This window comes from Ambystoma mexicanum, chromosome 11 (genome assembly GCF_040938575.1).
Source record: "Ambystoma mexicanum isolate Mex_15411 chromosome 11, UKY_AmexF1_1, whole genome shotgun sequence".
Taxonomy (NCBI): Eukaryota; Metazoa; Chordata; class Amphibia; order Caudata; family Ambystomatidae; genus Ambystoma; species Ambystoma mexicanum.
Genome location: NC_090934.1, coordinates 687,397,312 through 687,415,532, shown reverse-complemented (window position 1 = coordinate 687,415,532; position 18,221 = coordinate 687,397,312). Strand labels below are relative to the sequence as shown.

The 18,221-nt window shown below is 45.9% G+C and overlaps 1 protein-coding gene across 3 annotated transcripts in view; it reads right to left on the bottom strand.

The window, feature by feature from the left end:
- Positions 1–18,221, bottom strand: part of ELP4 (elongator acetyltransferase complex subunit 4) — a 1,964,259-nt gene that overhangs the window by 231,518 nt on the left and 1,714,520 nt on the right. The window lies entirely within an intron of this gene.

Sequence of the window (18,221 nt, the reverse complement as noted above, 5' to 3'; positions counted from 1 at the left end):
TCTGGAACAGTTGGATCTGGGCATGGAGAGGATCTTGTAGCCATCAGGGAGGAGATTGTCAAAGCTCATGACACAGCTGTCCGTGAACCAGGTCTCGGTGAGACCGAGGTCATTGAGATCAAGTTGCTTCAGTAGGTGGCAGATGTCAGAGGAGTGTTTGACTGCTGAGCGAGAGTTTAGAGTGGCAATATGGAGAAGGTTGCCGTCCTTGAAAGACTTCTGGGGAGGGGTACAAATTAGAGGTATGCCCTGCAGAGGTGTAGAAGAAGCCCGTGGGGGGCAGAAGAGGAAGGAGGAGAGAGCAAGGTAGCCAAGGAAAAGACAGTAGGGGGACGTGAGGAAGCCGTGAAGGGGAGAGAGGGGACAGCAGGAGAAGAAAGGAAATTGATGAGGCACGGGAAGCGTCTATCAAAGAGGAGGGCCATGGACCAAGACGGTGCCATTCAAGTAAACATTAATGATGACCTTAGTGGAGTTAAAGGAGGCCAGGAGGGCCTCCCACCGGGTGCGACCATTAATGGGAGATGAAGAGAAAGGAGAGAGCACAGAGACCATGTAGAGTCCATAGGTCTGGCGAGAGAACGACAAAGAGGATGTTGGTGAGGGTTTGCCCGGAGGAAGCACTGGTCTGGTTGTCAGAGATTGGGAGGCCTGGGTTGGAGAACAGGGTGTCCTTTTTAAACTTCTTCCTACCAGATTTAGTGAGGAGAGCAGGATAGTCGATAGAGAAGTAGTTAGAAAAGATAGGAGAGACAGAGAGCACCATAGAGTGGGTAGGGAGAGGAGAGAAGAGGAAGGGTGTGGGAGGGGGTGCAGAGCACTCTACGGAAGGACAAAGGGAGGGGTTCTCGCAGACGAGAGACGAGACAATAGCAGAAATTGGACAAGACAACAGGAGCTTAGATAATGGTAGAAACGTTTGCTAGATGAATGCTTTGCTAGGAGGCAAAACCATAGAACGGCAATACTTCACAATGCAATTTTAGGACTTTCCCAATGCAATTTAAATAATGGGGACAAAAACACCCCTAAGACTGAGAGTCTGCTATGTGGCCAAGTTATCAGGGTAGAGTGAAGGCTCAATTCCTAACCCAGCCCTCTCCTACCTTACTTAGTCATTGCTGGTTGACGGCTGGCCGCTGGATTCCCCTGCTGACACCTGCAGACACGATAAGGAGCCGCTTCTCTAGAAGACGCCCTTTGCCTAGGGGCCCTTAGCCACAGGGGCTGCCGGCCAGAGGGCTGCCCAGGGAAGGTTGATTAAGAGAAGTGAAACAACCTCATCAGGAGAGAGGGGTGGCTAGAGAGGGGGAGAGGGAGGGAGGATGGGAAGGCTCAGGGCTGGGCACAAAGAACCAGGAAGTTGGGGAGGCCCTTGAGCAGCCTCAAGGTAAAAGCACAGAGCGTGCAAAAGTTAACACAAACCAACACGGAAATACAGTACAAAATGAAACATAAGGCTCAGGGAGCTCTTATCCCTGTGGATGCAGTGTTGTGATGTGGCTCCCGAGACAAGAAAAACCAAGGGATAGACCCTCTTCACAACACAGACCTCACGCCCAATCAGAGCAAGGATGGGAAGGATCAGCGGCGGGCAAAAAGAACCAGGAAGTTCTGGGTGGCCCTAGAGCGGCCTCGAGGTAAAAGCACTGAGGGTGTAAAAGTTAACACACACCAACACGGAAATACGGTACAAAATGAAATATACCCCTGTGGATGCAGCGTTGATGAGGTGGATGGGGTTGCTTGGGTTTCTGTGCAGAGGGGACCTGGCCTAGCAATCTGGGCTGGGCTGCTCCCATTAGTGGCAGTACCCGACGGATTTGCATATGGCTGGAGCCCATTTGCAATGGCGCAGACGGGCTAAAAACTGTGGTGTGGAAGGTTGCCCAGAGCAGTGCCAGTGATTCAGATTAATTCAAAAACTTCCACCCATCACTTTTCTGGTTATAGTAAGCCTACGTACTTCCACAGATAGAACAGAAACCATATGGATCAGACCCTTCAAATCCACCCCAATGGAATCCACCCTACTAACTGCTCCCACAGCCTCCCTGTTTTACACCGTCCTTTTTCAGATCCGCCAGAGTGCCAGGGGACCACTCCGGTGGCGATAGTGCAGGGTACAAGTAACCTTAAACATTAACATCTGACTTATTGTCCATTTGATGATATTTAAGCTAATGCACAGATAAAGGTAATCTAGGATCTTCTTTGTTGAGTGCTGCTATGTGTTCACTGATCTGAATTCTCAATTCTTGAATCATACTGCCTATTTAATGTAGGCCAAAGATACAGGTTGTTGTGTAAACCACATACTTAGTTTTACAATTGATGAATTCTGCGATAAACATCATGCTTTTATAGCACATGATAATGGGTATGAATGAGATTTGCACACTGGCAGAGAGTAAACAAGAATTTGAGTAAGGCCAAATATGTATACATCCATAAAGTGTAATGGTTCAATAAACCAGTTTTATGGTAAAATAGTATGTGGTATATTAAGAGCACAGCATAAGATTGTTGTGGGTGCCGGTTCCCCATAGGTGTGCGCACGTGACTGTTGGTGGGTACCATGTTGGTATAGAAGGATGAATAATTTATTGCAATTCTTGTTTTTGTGTCTTTTCCTTTTTCCCTTTTTATTTTCCATTAATGAAAATCTTATTGGGACTTCACACTATGTGTGTGCAAAATGTTATCGGGCGGATATTATTGTCCGATTGGAATATATATTCTATGGGGTAATGCATGTGTTTTTGATATCCTTGATACATCGTTAAATTAATCATTGTATGTAGTTTTCTGTCATTTAAAAAAAAAATGTAATTTTGATTGCTGACAAAATAATTGCATCCTTTACAATGAATGGTATAGTGATACCCTGAAGACTACTTGCGTGGAAGGGTCGAAACACATGTTGGCAGCATACAAGAATAAAATCAATAGTAGGATATTTATGATTGTCGAAACAATTCAGTAGTTCTGTCAAACTTTTTCTGCTAAAATGGTTTGGTTAGTGTTGATCATACAGTAAATATTTAAGGGGATTCACGCACAAGGCTGATGGATATTACCTTTACGTTTTTGACAATGGTTAAGGTTTAGGACCATATGTCCACGACCGGTGCATGCAGATCACCCATTACAACAGGTTGTTTGGAAACCTTTAGGTACACAGTTCAAAGAGGTTACAACCCAGACTCTTCTGATTGTATGTTGAAACTATATGAAAATATTAACAATGTAACACTCAAGCACTGAGAGTAACAGGAACCTAAAACTAAAGAAATCATGGATCTAAAGAAAATGAAGTAATTTACCGACCAATAACTGCAAATACGCAGTAATGCAAGGTAGAAAGACAACATATAGAAGCTTACTATAGAGGAATATATAATGTGGCAAGTACGGCCATATTAGGAAAATGGACAACAGCTCACGTTGAATTTCATCAAGCTACCTCAGAGACAGGCCAAGGCTGTAAAAATCAGGAGACGCAGAAGACAGTCCCGTGAGCAGACACTATGATGAGACAAGGCTGACCCAGAGCGAAGATGCTATTTTGGAGGATAAGCGCAGAGGACACACAGAGTACATGGATAAGCTCTAAATGTGGAACATTCTTTATAGATGGAAGACAAAAACATCTGTGGGAGCCAAACTGCTGGTCAATTAAAAAACACTTTTTATTGATCTTTGGTTTAGTGTACATTACAGGATAAACTTAAAACAGTTCTTGAGAGCCATGTGGAATGTCACATAACAAGTAGCAACAAAGTAACAACAAAGTAACAATAACAATAAACTGCACAGTCTTCGTCTATCAGGATATTTTCGTTCAGGTTAGGTTCCGAAGCGGAGGAGTATAAAGATAAAGTCCTATGTCTTGCTAACAGTCCGAGTCGAGGTGCCAGGTGGTCGCTTGCCTTATTTCGAATTAGGGCGGGGTAAGCTTTTCAGGGGGGCTTGTGGTCTGCAGAGAAGGGTATGTCACGGAGGAGGGCCTTCCATGCTTCAAGGGTGTTATTTGTATCGCCCGCAGCAGAGTTAGCTCTGTCTTGCCAGGCTCTGGTCTCAGCTGTGGTCCATCGATCTTTTTCCTTGATCCAGTATTCGTATCTCGGGCCCCCTTTTGACTTCCAAGCCATAGCTATGGCTCTTTTGGCTAGGATGCAGGAAATGTCCATCAGCTTGACCACGTGTTTGAACTTGCTCACCCTGGGGTGGGCTCCCAGCAGGCATTCTCTCGGTTCCCAGTGATATCTAGTGATGCCGGCCCTTATGCAAGTGTGTTTTACTTTGGACCAGAGTAGCATCACCTTGTACAGGTCCAGAACATGTGCAGCAGGTCCGCTGCTTCACTGCCACACCAAGGGTAGTTTGATGATGCGTTTTTGTTGAAACCGGCCACCCTCTTCGGAGTCATGTACGTTCTGTAGAGGACATTGAGCTTGATTTGACGGAATCTAGCCTTCCTAGAGACCACCTTAGGGTAGAGTAATATTCTTTCCCACTCGGCGTCCGTGAACGTGATCCGCAAGTCGATTTCCCATCTTTCCTTTAGTGCTGCACTTCTAGGGTTGGGTCTGTCCATCAAACGGCCGTATAGCCGGGTTACTGGTTTCCAGCCGTCTGAGCGCTCGTGCATCTCGTTGAGCAAAGGGTATGGGTTGGGTTCTTCCGGCCATTCTGGCCACTTCTTTTTTGCAATCTGTCTGAGGCGATGATACCACAGGAATTGGCCTCCACTGAGCTCTTCTGACTCCAGTATCGATTCCAACTCTCTAAATTTGGAGTCTTCAAACATGTCGCCCCATGCGTATATCCCAGCTCGCTCCCAGCTTCTCGCTACACTGAGGTCTGTTATGGTTTTGCATGCGTCCACGAGGATGGGGGTGTTGGGAGAGTACGGGTGACTCAGTTGGAGGGTGGAGTAGGTTCTGGTCCAAATCTGTCTGCCCAGCTGTACAATCATGGGGACGCCCTGAGCTTGTTTCAGCGGGTTCCAGAGTGCCTCTTTGGGGTATAGGTTGGAAGGTGTTAGCCTTAGTAATTCTGATTCAGCATTTGGGTCGTCTTGAAGCCATTTAGTCACATGTCCCAGGTGTGCGGCTAGATAGTACATATGTAAGTCTGGGAGTTGCACTCCCCCTTCTTTGTGTCGCAGCGTGAGGATCTTTAACGGTAGCTTGGGTCTAGATGGGCCCCATAGAAAGTCTCTGATCATTGAGTCGAATTTTCTGAAGAAGGGCAAGGGGATGAAGTAGCAGACGTTCGTGAAGTAATACAGGAGTCTCGGAAGGATGATCATTTTCACAATTGCTGCTCTGCCCATCATAGCAAGAGGCAGTTTCGACCAGAACCTCATAGAGTTACGGAGTGCTTTTGTCGCTTTTCCGTTGTTGATGTCGTGTGTGAGCTCCGGGGTGTGTTGTATATTGATTCCCAGGTATCGAAACATTCCTGGTCGCCATTCTATTCCCATCTCCGGCAAGTCCTCTTCACTCATCTCGCTGAGTCTAGCCAGTGGGAACGCACAAGATTTAGATCTACTGAATTTGATTCCAGAATATCGAGCATAGTTATCGAGGACATCCAGCAAGACCTGCGCGTTTACATGTGGGTCCTTTAGGTATAAGAGTATGTCGTCTGCGTACAAGGAGATTATGAAGTGTTGGTTGCCTAGCTTTATACCCGCATCAAAGAACTGCTTCCTGCAGTAGATGGCAATCGGTTCCAGCCCCAAGACGTACAGCATGGGTGACAGCGGACATCCCTGCCAGGTGCCTCTCTGTATCGCCCAGGCTTCCGATATTATTCCTACGATTTTCACTCTGGCCATGGGAGAGTTGTACATGACCTTGACCCATCGTATGAAGCCTTCTCCGAATCCAAACCCCCTCAGCACCTCGAACAGCCATTCCCAGAAGATGGAATCAAAGGCCTTGATGGCGTCCAGCGACAGCACCGCCAGGTCCTCGTCTCTCTCTTGAGTTTCAGCTATGACATGTTGGAGTCTCCGGAGGTTGGCCGTGGTGTTGCGTCCCGGAACAAACCCGTTTTGGTCATCATGTATTATAGTCCCCAACACCTTTGCGAGTCTCTTAGCAAGAATAGTGGTCAAGATTTTACTGTCATAGTTCAGCATCGCTAATGGGCGATAAGAATCGCAGCATTCAGGTGGCTGATTTGGTTTAAGCATGGGGATTATGATGGTTTCCTTCATGGTGCCAGGGAGAATTCCTTCCTCGTATGCTTCCGTGTAGACCTCAAATAGTATCGGGGTGGCTCGTAAGCTTTGTAAAACTCGGGTGGGAGACCGTCGCTCCCTGGGGTCTTGCTGGTGGCTAGGGATCTAATTGCGTCCATGATATCATCGGTGGTGATTTCAGCGTCTAGTGCTTCCCTCTGTTCATCCAACAGTCTTGGGAGCCCGATCTCGTTAAGGGTGGATCTGATTTCCTCCTTGGGTACTTGCACATCGTGAGAGTAGAGGTCGGAGTAGAATTCCGCAAATGCGGTAGCGATGTCCAGTTGTGATTTATGTGTTGTTCCGCGTGCGTCTTTGATCTCTGTAGGGAAGTATCTTGGGTGTTCACGTTTACACAGCCATGCTAGCAGTCTGCCTGGTTTATCGGCCTCTTTGTGGGCCCTAGTTGTATTGGCTGCAAAGTCGAATTTCGCCAGTCTGTCCCAGGCTGTTTGGCATTCGACTCGGAGTCCCCGCATGATCTCCTCTGTTTCCGGTGTGGAGTCTGATTCGGCTTCGAGGTGTGTTATTTCTGTTTCACATTCTTCCAGTGACTCTTTCAGACGTCTCCGAATGCCTCTCGCACCAGAGATGGCTTCGCCCCATCTTACCACTTTCATCGCCTCCCACAGCGTGCTCCAGCTCGATACAAATCCTTTGTTGTTGTCAATACAATCTTCGAGCTTAGTGGCCAGGTCTTCTTTAAATTCCTGATCGGTGAGTGCCATGGGAGGTAATCTCCATGTCGGAATCGGGGGCCTGGGGCGTTCTAGTTTCCAGTGCATAACCAGCGGTGAGTGGTCGGATATCGATCTACCCAGGTAGGTGGTGGAGTCCACCAATGCAACTTGTTCTCTGTCTATGAACAGGTAGTCGATCCTCGTGTGGATCTTGTGCGGGGCTGAATAGTACGAGTAGCTTCTCTCTTCTGGGTGTTGTACTCTCCAGATGTCCACCAAATCTAAGTGTTCTATGGCGTTGTTGAGGGCCATGGTAGGGGCATTGTGTGGTTGTTGTGGGGCACAGACCGGTCCATGTTGCCACTTCTAATGCAGTTAAAGTCACCTCCCCAGATGAAGGTGCTCGCTCTGTGGTGAGCTATTCTGGAGCACAACATTGTAATGTGTGATGGTACGCCATGTTGTGGGAAGTAGGAGTTGACTAGGCATATTGTGGTGTGCTCGATGGTCCCCCACACTATCAGGTATCTGCCTTCCTTATCAGCTTCCACGCCTTGTAGGCGAAATGGGACGTTTGGGTTCACCCACGTGAAGTCTCCCCTTGCGTATTTGGAGTACGGTGCCCCTTTACCAATACCTCCCCATCTTTCCGCTAGCTTGGAGGAGGATTCCGCCATCAGGTGGGTTTCTTGGAGCATTGCAATTGAGATCTTCTTTCTACGGAGGTAGGATTGAATCCGGTTTCTTCTCAGGTATGAGTTCCTCCCACACACATTCCATGTCATTATTTTTAGTTGTGACGCCATTCGGGTATGTAAGTGCTCCTTCCAGTCTCCCCCATGGTGGGTCAGCCTAGCATTCTTAGTCCCATGATAGCGGGGCTCCGGTTTCGGCCTTCACCTCTGCCTGTGTTCGGATACTGTGCCGGCCTCGTCTGCTGCCCTTTCGGATGTGGTAGTGTGAAGACTGTGCATATAACGGAACGAATAACATAACTGTAACTGGTGCGCCTAGCGACTGCATTCTTGTTGCGGTGCTCAGGCGCTCTCACGTCGTTGGAGCCCATCCGGGCGTCGGGCTCGAGTGGGGTTGGTTAGGCAACTGGCCTGTTCGCCGGGGCGAAGTCCTGTGTCCGGTGTGGGGCCAAGCGAGAGCTGCATTTAACTAGCTAACGGTAGTGTAAAGTGTAAGTTGCTTCCGCGATGCAAGGTGCTGGTGTTTGTAGAGGGTACTTGTTTCGGCGAGCCTGCACAATTCGTGCGTCCCGATCTCTAGCTTTTTTCATTTGTCTCCGGGATGGGTCTCTTCACCTTGGGCTAGGTTATTGTCCTCCATCCACATGTTGGCGGCCGCTGGAGACTCTAGGAAAATCGAGCAGCCCTTGAAGATGACTTTTTATCTGGACGGGTAAAGCAGAATGTATTTTAAATTTATTTGCCGTAACCTGGCCTTAATTGGGACAAATGAGTTCCTCTCTCACTGTACTTTTGGGGTGTAGTCAGGGTAGATGGATATCTTTGAGTTGCCACGTTCGATTGGGCCACTTTCCCTGGATGTCCTCAGGATGACTTCTCTGTCTTGGAGGGTAAGTATTTTGGCTATTATTGGGCGAGGGTGTGATCCCGGAGGAGGCTTCTTTTGGAGGGATTTGTGTGCCCGTTCGACTGCGAAGGCTTGCGTGAGTTTTCCGGCGCCTACCTCCTGTTGCAGCAGGGATTCTATGTATGCAGTGGGGTCTGAGCCCTCGTCACCCTCCGGGATCCCCAGTATCCTGACGTTGCCCCTTCTCGCGCGCCCTTTAGCCTCCTCGGCCCTCGCCTCGAGGAGAGCCACCTTCTTTTCAAGGTCCACACCACCTTGGCTTTTAGTTCAACTGTGTTTTCTGTGGTCTCTTTTATGTTTGCCTCTGAGGTGGCGACCCTGTCTGTTAAATTTCTGGCGTCCTGCCGCACAAGTTGAATGTCCGACCTGAAATCGTCTATCTTGGAGTCAATTAACGTGCGCAGGGACGCTATGGCTTCCAGGACTTGGGCTTGGCTCTCTGGAGGGTTTGTATTTCTTGGTTGAGTAGGTTCAGGGGTGGAGGGGTTCGGTTCTGCCGTGTTTTTAGGTTTTGTGGAGACATAATTGTCCATGGTAGCGGGTTTTGGCTTGTTCCTGGAGGACATGGCGGGATCGTGGATTTGCGGTGCTGGGTTTGTGTGGGCCGGCGTTAGTGTTGCTCCCCGCGTTGATTAGATCAAGGTGGGCACTGGGTGATGGTGCCCCACCAGTGCGCAAGGCACCGACAGCCCCCAGGTTCTGCAGAAGTGTGTAGTACGGTCTTCCCAGGCAGCTCTTCTGTGAGGGGGGGGCTGGGGATATTTATCGCCCCGGGGTTATCTTCTCAAATCAGGATCGGGGGACAATACGTTAAGTGGGGGGTTGGGTGGTGTAAGGCTCGGAGCCAGGGGGATGGGCTGATGGTGCCAATCTGGTGTTTTGCAGGGCCCCCCGATCTCCTCACCTTGTACGTGACCTTTCTTCGCTGCATGTGTATCAAAGCCGTTTTCGGTTGGCGGAGAAGGATCAGGTATCCTCTCACTCCGAGTCGGTGGCGGCCGTCGATTTGCTCCCCGGAGGCCGCTGTCTTATGTGCTTCCTCGTGTTGGTGCACGCACCCCCGTTGGGGGAAGGTGAACGTGTGTGGGGGCTCCCGCTCAGCCTTCCAGGGCCGCAATGTCACTGGAGCCTTCCGGGGTCCAGTTTTTCTCCCTCTGATGGCTCTCCCTCGCGGTGATCAAAGTTCGTCTGGCTGGGCGCGGCGGGTGCCCGATAAGCCACGCTCCGCCGTATCTGGCAGCGTCTCCGTGGCAGCAGCTCAGGGTCAGGTCCCCCCCCCCACTCGTAGGCGCTCCTCAGCAGCCCGTGATGCCCCGCGCAATGTCGGGGCCTCGGGTGCCCAACACTCAGTCTCGCAGCCGCAGGGGGTATGTGTGCCCGCAGGTGAGCGTCCACTCCTCTCTTTTAGCTTTGGTTTGTAGACCGCCGCAACGACGGTCCACGGCAAATTTCTCGGACGGCGTCAGCGTAGCATAGAGGCCGCCATCTTGGACACGGGCAAGAGCGGAGGGGGTGGAGGACTCATGCAGGGCTGTATTTGCTCTATCCCGGCTCCGATTTTCCTCGGGATTGCTGCCACTTGGTCGGCAGTGGATTCCGCCTCCTTTTGAGTGAGTTTGTCTTCAGCAAGTCTTCTGCGAGCGGTCGAAAAGGATCATAGTGCGGCGTCTCGGCCAGAGCTCGGCTCCTTAGCTCCCTTCCACCGTGAGCTCCAGGCCACGCCCCCCCAAACTGCTGGTCAATTAAAAGTGTATAAAGTTCATTTGAGATTGAGTGAGCAAGTCTCTAATTAAATCAAATGGCAGTAAACGGAAGGCTGAAATGTACACATTTGTGGTCTTTGCACAGGTGACTCAGAAGCTGAAAACAAAGTTTATTCATTAGAGCCTTAAACTGAGATAGTGGTGTTGTCACACTCCTTTCAATGTTCCAGAACAGTGAGAAGCAACAAGGTCAACTACAAACGAAAGACTTTGGCTGATTGCCTACCGATGACAGATGATAGATTAATTGGGAAAATGGGGACTAGTCCTACAGGATTAAAACACTTAGGTTTGGTTTCACGTATGTGCTGCTAAGGAGCTAAAAGTCCAAGGATGGGATAGAATGCCAACCAATCAGTGGGGTTGGCGGACAACCTAACATACAACGTTACAGGAACCAATCCATTGATGTTTTGTTTGCTATAATGAGTACTATATGTTTATAGGTAGCTCAAGGTGTGCCCTAAAGACAAGGGGTAGCCAATGAAGCACTGATTCTTATATATCCTATAAGTAGATATGTTCCCTTCATCAATCCCTTCCCTCAACAGGTTTTGCATTTTACCAAGTAGAATCACATCATAGATGATGCATATTGAGGTATAAGACCTCCATGCCATCAAACTTGGTTGTGAGTGTACACGCATCAGTCCAATATCTGCCAGTTGACCCCGCTTTATTAAACTTAGAATAAAGTAATACTTTGCCATACTCTGAGTCTGTCTGATTCAAAGTGCTAGAGCACATAGTTTTAGGGAGGGATTCGTTTTTTTCATCAAAAGAGGAAATTAATCTTTTGAAAACCATGCCTGCTTGTCCATCTCCTTATTCTGACGTAGCATAATATCTATGACAATGCTATCCTGGGGCATATGTTAAGCTTTACATATAAGCCATACCAGAGTTTGAAGTATGGTGGCTAGCCTTTCTCAGAAGTATCCAAGCCACATCAAATGGATATCACAGGTGTAATCCCTGTGAGCCCAGCTAAGCTGTGAAAGGCCCCCAGGCAAGGCTGCCCTTGCTGCTTCCAGCAAGACTGTAATCCTGTAGTTTGCCTCTCTTTAGTCCTTTATAATGGTAATCTAACATCTTAGCCAGGGAGACATCCACTCCACAGGAAGCTGTCCTGGGAACAAAAAGAGCCTTTGATTCTTTTGAGAGGGGTATGGGGTAGAGTTAATGTAGACAGAGGGAGCTCCTTACAGCTGGAAGGTGGTTCCACCATCTTGTTTCTCTCTACCTTGATCTTTCCTTCCTGTCCCCTTCACTTCCTGTATCAGACAGCACTTTGGGTGTGATGTCAGAAGCCAAAGAGCACTTGTCCTAAGAAGAGGGATTGGACCCCTGAAGTAGGCTAGCTTTAGTGCAGCCACCTGCTGGCTTTTGCCTTCAAAAGAAGGGGTTTCACACTCGTCCATTGATTCATCTCTGGACCTCAAACCTTAAAGAAGAATTCATTGGACCTCTGATGGGGAAGCAGTCCTTTACAAAGCCCTCCGCTGGAGGTGAAGACTAAGTGTCCAACGCAGAGGCGAGCTCTGCCTCCTAATTATTCCCAGGGAACATTTGGGGCGACCTGCTCCTGGAGCAAGACCTCTCTTCTCTGCCAGCTGCAACGGTACAAGGACCTCACTGTGTTGAACGATGCCTGCAGTTGTGTGCCTGACTACCACATGTTTCGAAGCCTGAGAACAAGTACCCATCTTGTCCCAGAGACCCTATAGTGGGGGCCCACAGTTCCCATTAACTAATTAAATGGTTCTCAATGTATGACCTCATAAGAAGGAAGGACTGTCTGGATTTTAATCTAGGTCTGCAAATTGCAATAGATCTCAAAATGGTATGCTTGCCTTGCTGAGCTAGTCTACTTGCTTCCAACCCTCCCTTGATCACTATGCCGAGGGACATACTGACAGTGTTCCACAAGGAGGAGCCTAAACTTACACAAGTTCCACCCCTAAAACCTTTGTACACTGCATGGTGCAAAAAAGTGTCATTTTGGGTTGTATAGTGTGTAGTGTTAATAGTAAAATTGGTTATTGGGATTTGAGTTAATGGAGTTTTGATGTGAAATCACTACTGTTACACTCAATATCACACATGGCTAAATCATCCCTATTATTTTCCAGACTAATACCAAGAAAAGGACAACTTTTCCGATGATGGTGTATAGTCACAACCATTTTGAAAACACCATAAATACAGTGATTACTTTAGTCTGTGCCAAGTGAAAAAAAAATCATGTTACTACAATTACAGAATATTCAGAAAAGAAAACAGACGTTTGCAAGATATGAAAGTAGTTTGAGCAGTGTTGAAATCCTCCAATTGATATGGTTAAAAGCATAATACACAGACGTTAAAAGACCAAGTTCTATGACAGGCGCCATCTTACTTTTTCCTTCTTGTATACTTCTGATTGGCAGATTGTTTTTGGACACGTAAAACACTTGCATTTTCAAATCTAACACTGTTTATTTTGAAAGACAAATATTCCTTCATCAAGTGCTATGAACACATTTACAGTAATTGAATTGCTTTATAAACGAAACATCCCATTTGCATATATTTGCTAAATTCCTCATTACCATATCAGTTCCACAACATAATTGTGGCCGCGGGTTATTTTCATTATTTCGCTGGGAAAAAGTTAAAAGACTCAGGAGTAAAAGTTATTAATGCTTGCCTATAATATACAATAAAGTATTAACAACACAAAATGTTAATTAATTTCCGATTCTCTCTTCCATTATTTAGACTTCATGAGGGTTGATTGGACTTGAGCCATCATTTTACGGAAAATTAATTATTTCAAATACAGGCACTACTTAATGCAACCCTCCTGATTTGCATTGAGGAAAATTCAGCAGAAGTAATTGAGGCACAAGCAAAATACTGGCACTCGGTGAACTCAATTTTCATTCCAAATTTCTGCAAAATCCCAAGGCACAACAATATCAGATGCAAGGGGGAAAACAAACAAAAGCAATGTGAAAAGGGAACATGAAGGGAGAATATTACAAGAATCGGAGAACAAAAGGACTGCAAAACTGGTTTAGCGCCATCCGCGAACAGAGAGGCCTTCATTCAGGCAAGGTGGTATGCGATATCACATGGCAACCTGACAATTGATGTCTTCATTTAAATGTAAGAATTTACATTCTAATTAGAAAGAATTTACATCTTAATCAGAGGCAGCTGTATTATCTTGTTACTCTTTTTTCCAAAGGTAATGAACTAAAGTGCCGCTGTGCCTTTTCAACCAGAAACTAAACAGACAGCAGAGTGTGATTTTATGGCGTACCTGCTGTAAGCTGTTATTAATATTTTTAAAGATTAAATTCAAGCTAAAATCCCTCTGAAATGAAAATTGTATTTGACACCACTCTGCATTGTGTGGTATAGACTTCTCGAACATATTTAACCAATATTACAGCAACCTCCAGAGTTAGATGTACAGCACAATTGTATCAGGTTATCATTAGCATTGCCCCAATGAAGCACAATGCTTCCTTGGATTATAGTTATGTACCATATTATTGCATTAGCTGGTGAGACAAGGACATCACACCAAACTATATAGCACCAATACACAAGTGAACCTGCCTTCGCTTTTCGAATTGCAAATCGAATAGCTACATAAACCATAGCCAAAGGTCAGTTCACAGTCTTAGGCAATTGTACACTTGTCAGGAAACTGGGGTCCTAAATTTTATATTTGGGGGATATGGCAATTATTTTGGAGAAGTTATTGAATTTGTTCATGGTTTAACTCCAAGAGTGCTTCATCTATTCAGTCATACTGGTGCCATTCCCCACTTCTACTAATTTGTAGACGGTCATTGCCAGGGTTTTAAAAAATGAAGTACTGTGCACCTGGCCTTCTGTCTGAAAGGCAAGCGAGGGGCTCAAAAGTTAATGATATCGGGCAGAAGGGGTGGGGAGTTGCACAGGATCTGGGAAAAACTGCACCTGTCGATCAGTGTTGTAGGGATTATAATCTATAATACATAATGTATCAGATAGCTACCAGAAGATTAGAGGCATCAGCTGTCAATACAACAGGAGAATTGTTTCAAAGCAGTTCACTTATCCTTGCCACACACAGACCGGCATACATCTACATATCAGTCGTCAAATGTCATCTTGTCAAATCCTAGATGCAGATCCATTCAGTTGCAGTTTGGAAAATGTCGGCCTATATTTAGTAGAGCATTATTATATAACCCAAAACCACGTGATTTAATGAACTCCTTTTCCTTTGATATGCATGCAACAAAACCGAAATGAAAAACTAAATTCCGAGTAACATTCAACTGCTGCTAATTAGCACTTTTGTATAATTGGAGGACCTTTGCGAGCATAATAGAAGGGCTTGCTATTGATTCCTTGGTCCAGCCTTTAAACAGGCTTCCAAGCTCGGGACCCACGTTATTAGTTGACCATAACTCCGCAAAATCAGAATAATCTCCCCGGAATGTGGGATTTCTGAAGTGTTTGTCAGAATTCCCAAGCAATACACAGTAGTTTCCTAATTTTCACAAACACTGCAATTGTGCCTAAAGTGCGGTTCCTTCTTAGATCTTAACTTTTTCGTATTTGTAGCTCACTTTGCCATAAGCTCCGCTTGAATAAGCAAGAGTAGAAATGTAAAAAAAAAAAAAAAATACCTGATAAAAATGCTAGGGCCCAAATATTTTCTAGCACGCCAGTGCCACATCAGGGAGGCAGGTCGCGGTCTACTGCTGCCCCCTGTCCACTACTGCTCACCACAGTGTCAACGTATTTGGGGTTGAAGTAGCAAATCCCACCAGCCTATTGGGGGGGGGGGGGAGAGGTGTGCACTACTCAAAACAGATGTGTTATTTACAAATTTAAATACCAAAATACCATAACATAATAGTTGTGTCTTGAAATGAGACACCATATGCTTAACTGCATGTTTTACTGCACTTTCCGTGTCATCAATGTCCTCTATAGGTGGCAAGTGGAAAACGTCTACCCTCTATCTACACAAAATGGCACAAAGGTTATTTTTCCCATAGTAAAGTGATGGACAAATGCAGACTGAACTGATGAACTTGAATGTTAAACACAGTTTTTCATTTGAATTTCTTCTGGGTGGCACGAATGGCATTTTATGAACCCCAACATGTAATACTTTTGCTGGAATGGAAAATGCCTCTGTCAATTTATGGCTCGACAAGGATGGCATTGCACAAGATACTGGGCCTCATTACAAACAGGGTCGGACTGGGCCAAAAAACGGTATCAGGCACCAATGAAAAAGTGGCCCATAGTTGCAAATGACTATTGATTCCTTTTGTGACACTGCTTGAATAGTACCCAAGGGGCAGTTTTTTGATACAATGTGATGCAAATTGTGCATTTTAAAGAATAATGTACTCAGCCACACTGGTTAACTATTAGCCACATAGTGAAGTAACTTATTAAACTGGCCCACATTGGCCAACAAAGTGGGCAACCTTGACCAAAAAAACTGCCCCATATCAGCATTTTGTGTATTTGGTTCACCCATGGGCCTATTGCCCTATGGGCCAGTCAGAGCCTGATTACAAGTTGGGCGGTGTGGTTTTAAATGCAGCGGTATTACCATTTACTGCTGCATTGTCGCACCGGCCAACTATACGTTGGGTGGAAAGTTGGGGGATTCACCTCCAGCTGTGAGCTGGAGGTGAATCCACCAACTTTCCACCGAAATATGGCGGACACGGAAATACCCCATTAAGTCCAAGGGACTGAAATAAATGGGGACTAACCGTCGGAACAAGTGGCGGTACCGGTAATACCATTTATTTGTTGGTATCTGGGTGGACTTACCACACAGATACCACCAAACTCGTAATGAGGCCCACTGTACAAGCATACAGATATTTTGGCAGGCAATATGGAGTGGAACAGTGGAACAATGGCTTTACTTTGGAACACTCTTCTAAAATGGGACGCTCCATCCTTTCCATTGTTTGCATAATGATGTATCAGTTCTATGCATCATTCAACTCATGTTCAAATAATGTTGAATTTCACTACAAAAAAAAAATCAGAGATCACAAATTGGGCCATGTCAGGTGCGAGTTGTGCAGTCTGTGTTGGGCGTACAGCTCCCATCCCTTTATATTCTCCTATGTTCAGACTTGCAGTTATATAATGAAAAGTCAAACTACAAAAACTGGAATGATAATGGATGTGATGTAAAGAGCCAGAACTGGCTTAACTGGCTTATCAGGCTTAGCGTGGGATAACGTGAGAGCTAAGAATACTACATCTGATGAGTAAAAAGAAGGCTGGTAGTGTATCTGCACATGTTTTTGGATCGCTTAACTTGGCACAGGGTGCTGTTAACATACACAAACTCAAGTAATGCTAGTACTTCAAAAAGAGAGCAAAAGGACAAGCATCGAAATTGGAAAAGTGACAAAAAGGACAGATGATGTGCCTCATAGGGAAGACACGGTGCTAAGCAGTAAATGTGGCAGAGGGGCATTAAAATAATTGAATGGGGTTTCTATTGAAAAAGAAACATCTTTTGTAGATATTGTTCAAGGATGTGCTTAAATAAGTTGATCTGATGCTATATTTTCAAATAATCTCTTTATTTCACATAGATGCCCAATAATTAGGCAGTACATCGACCATGGGGCACAGCAGGGAATCCTGAATTACTCACAGCCGCTGAAATAGTCCACGATGAGGTGCAAGCAGCAGAGCAAAACAGACTCGTCTCTGAGGAAGATGGCTCGATGGTTCTTCTGCACTGTAGTTCCTTCAGATGTCCATTGGGAAAAGCAGATCTCCTCTTAAAAATGGTAGTATAGTGGTGAATTGGCTAATAAGAGGCATAGACTACTTTGGAGGGAATCATTATTGTAGCAGGCTCATCTTCAACATGTGGTCTTCTAGACAGAACAGTAGTGTGTGTGCTCTTCCATTGAGACCATCACTGAAACAAGGAAGTGATGGGCTTGGGAGGAGGGCTAGGGGATGTAATTGGGACACGACTGCTGTGGTAGGTCAGAAACGGGAGACAGACCATTGGGTGCCATTTTCAAAAGGTTTATTGTACAATAATTAAACATATGCCTCACTTTCTCTATCCTAGGAGTTTCCCTACCTAACACAGCTAAACTATAGTGGTGTTCATCGGCAATGGTGAAGTCCAAAGTGAAAGGCTGTCCTTCACTCAAACCTAAGCTGCTCTGACCCTAACACTAATACTAAACAACTAAAGACCAGGAGAAGTACTCCCTTCTCCTGGATTACTTTTCAACAAAGTTCTCTTCAATATAGGCTCTTCAGATAGCCTCTTGCTATCTGTGTATTAAGTCCTTCAGTTCTTTCTAGGGGCTTTTCCAAGCCTTTGTATTTTGATTCCCTTGAATCTTCAGGATCTTCGCTAGATTTTCTCTGATTCTTAACCGAGTCCCTGAATATGTTGGGCTTCACAACCCTTCTTTCTTCTTTAGGACAAACAAATCTGTTCTCAGAACAACCCTCTTTCCTTTTGTTATTCATATTCTCACTGAAACAAGTGGGCTGAGTCTTTGTTTGACTTTTTCTCTTCTTGTGATCTTGCCACCCATTGGCAAAGTATGAGTCCCTGAGTGAATGTTACTTTTCTTATAATCTGGCAATTCACTGGTACGAGTAGGATACTCCAATCTTCATTTCCGGTTATCCTATACACACAAGTATGACTGTTCCATTTGTCTTTCACGCGGGTCTCCCGCTCTCCCCTTTACATTTGGTGTAAGGGGGCTGAGTCCCCGGGTCAGTGTTCTTCCTTGTTTCTGTTCAGTTTCAGTCAGGATGGCTTATCTGGTTTCTTCTGTTTTCTTGTTTGACACTTTTTGGTGTCTGTGTGTGGTATTGTCAAAGAAAAGGTTCTTCACTCTCTTT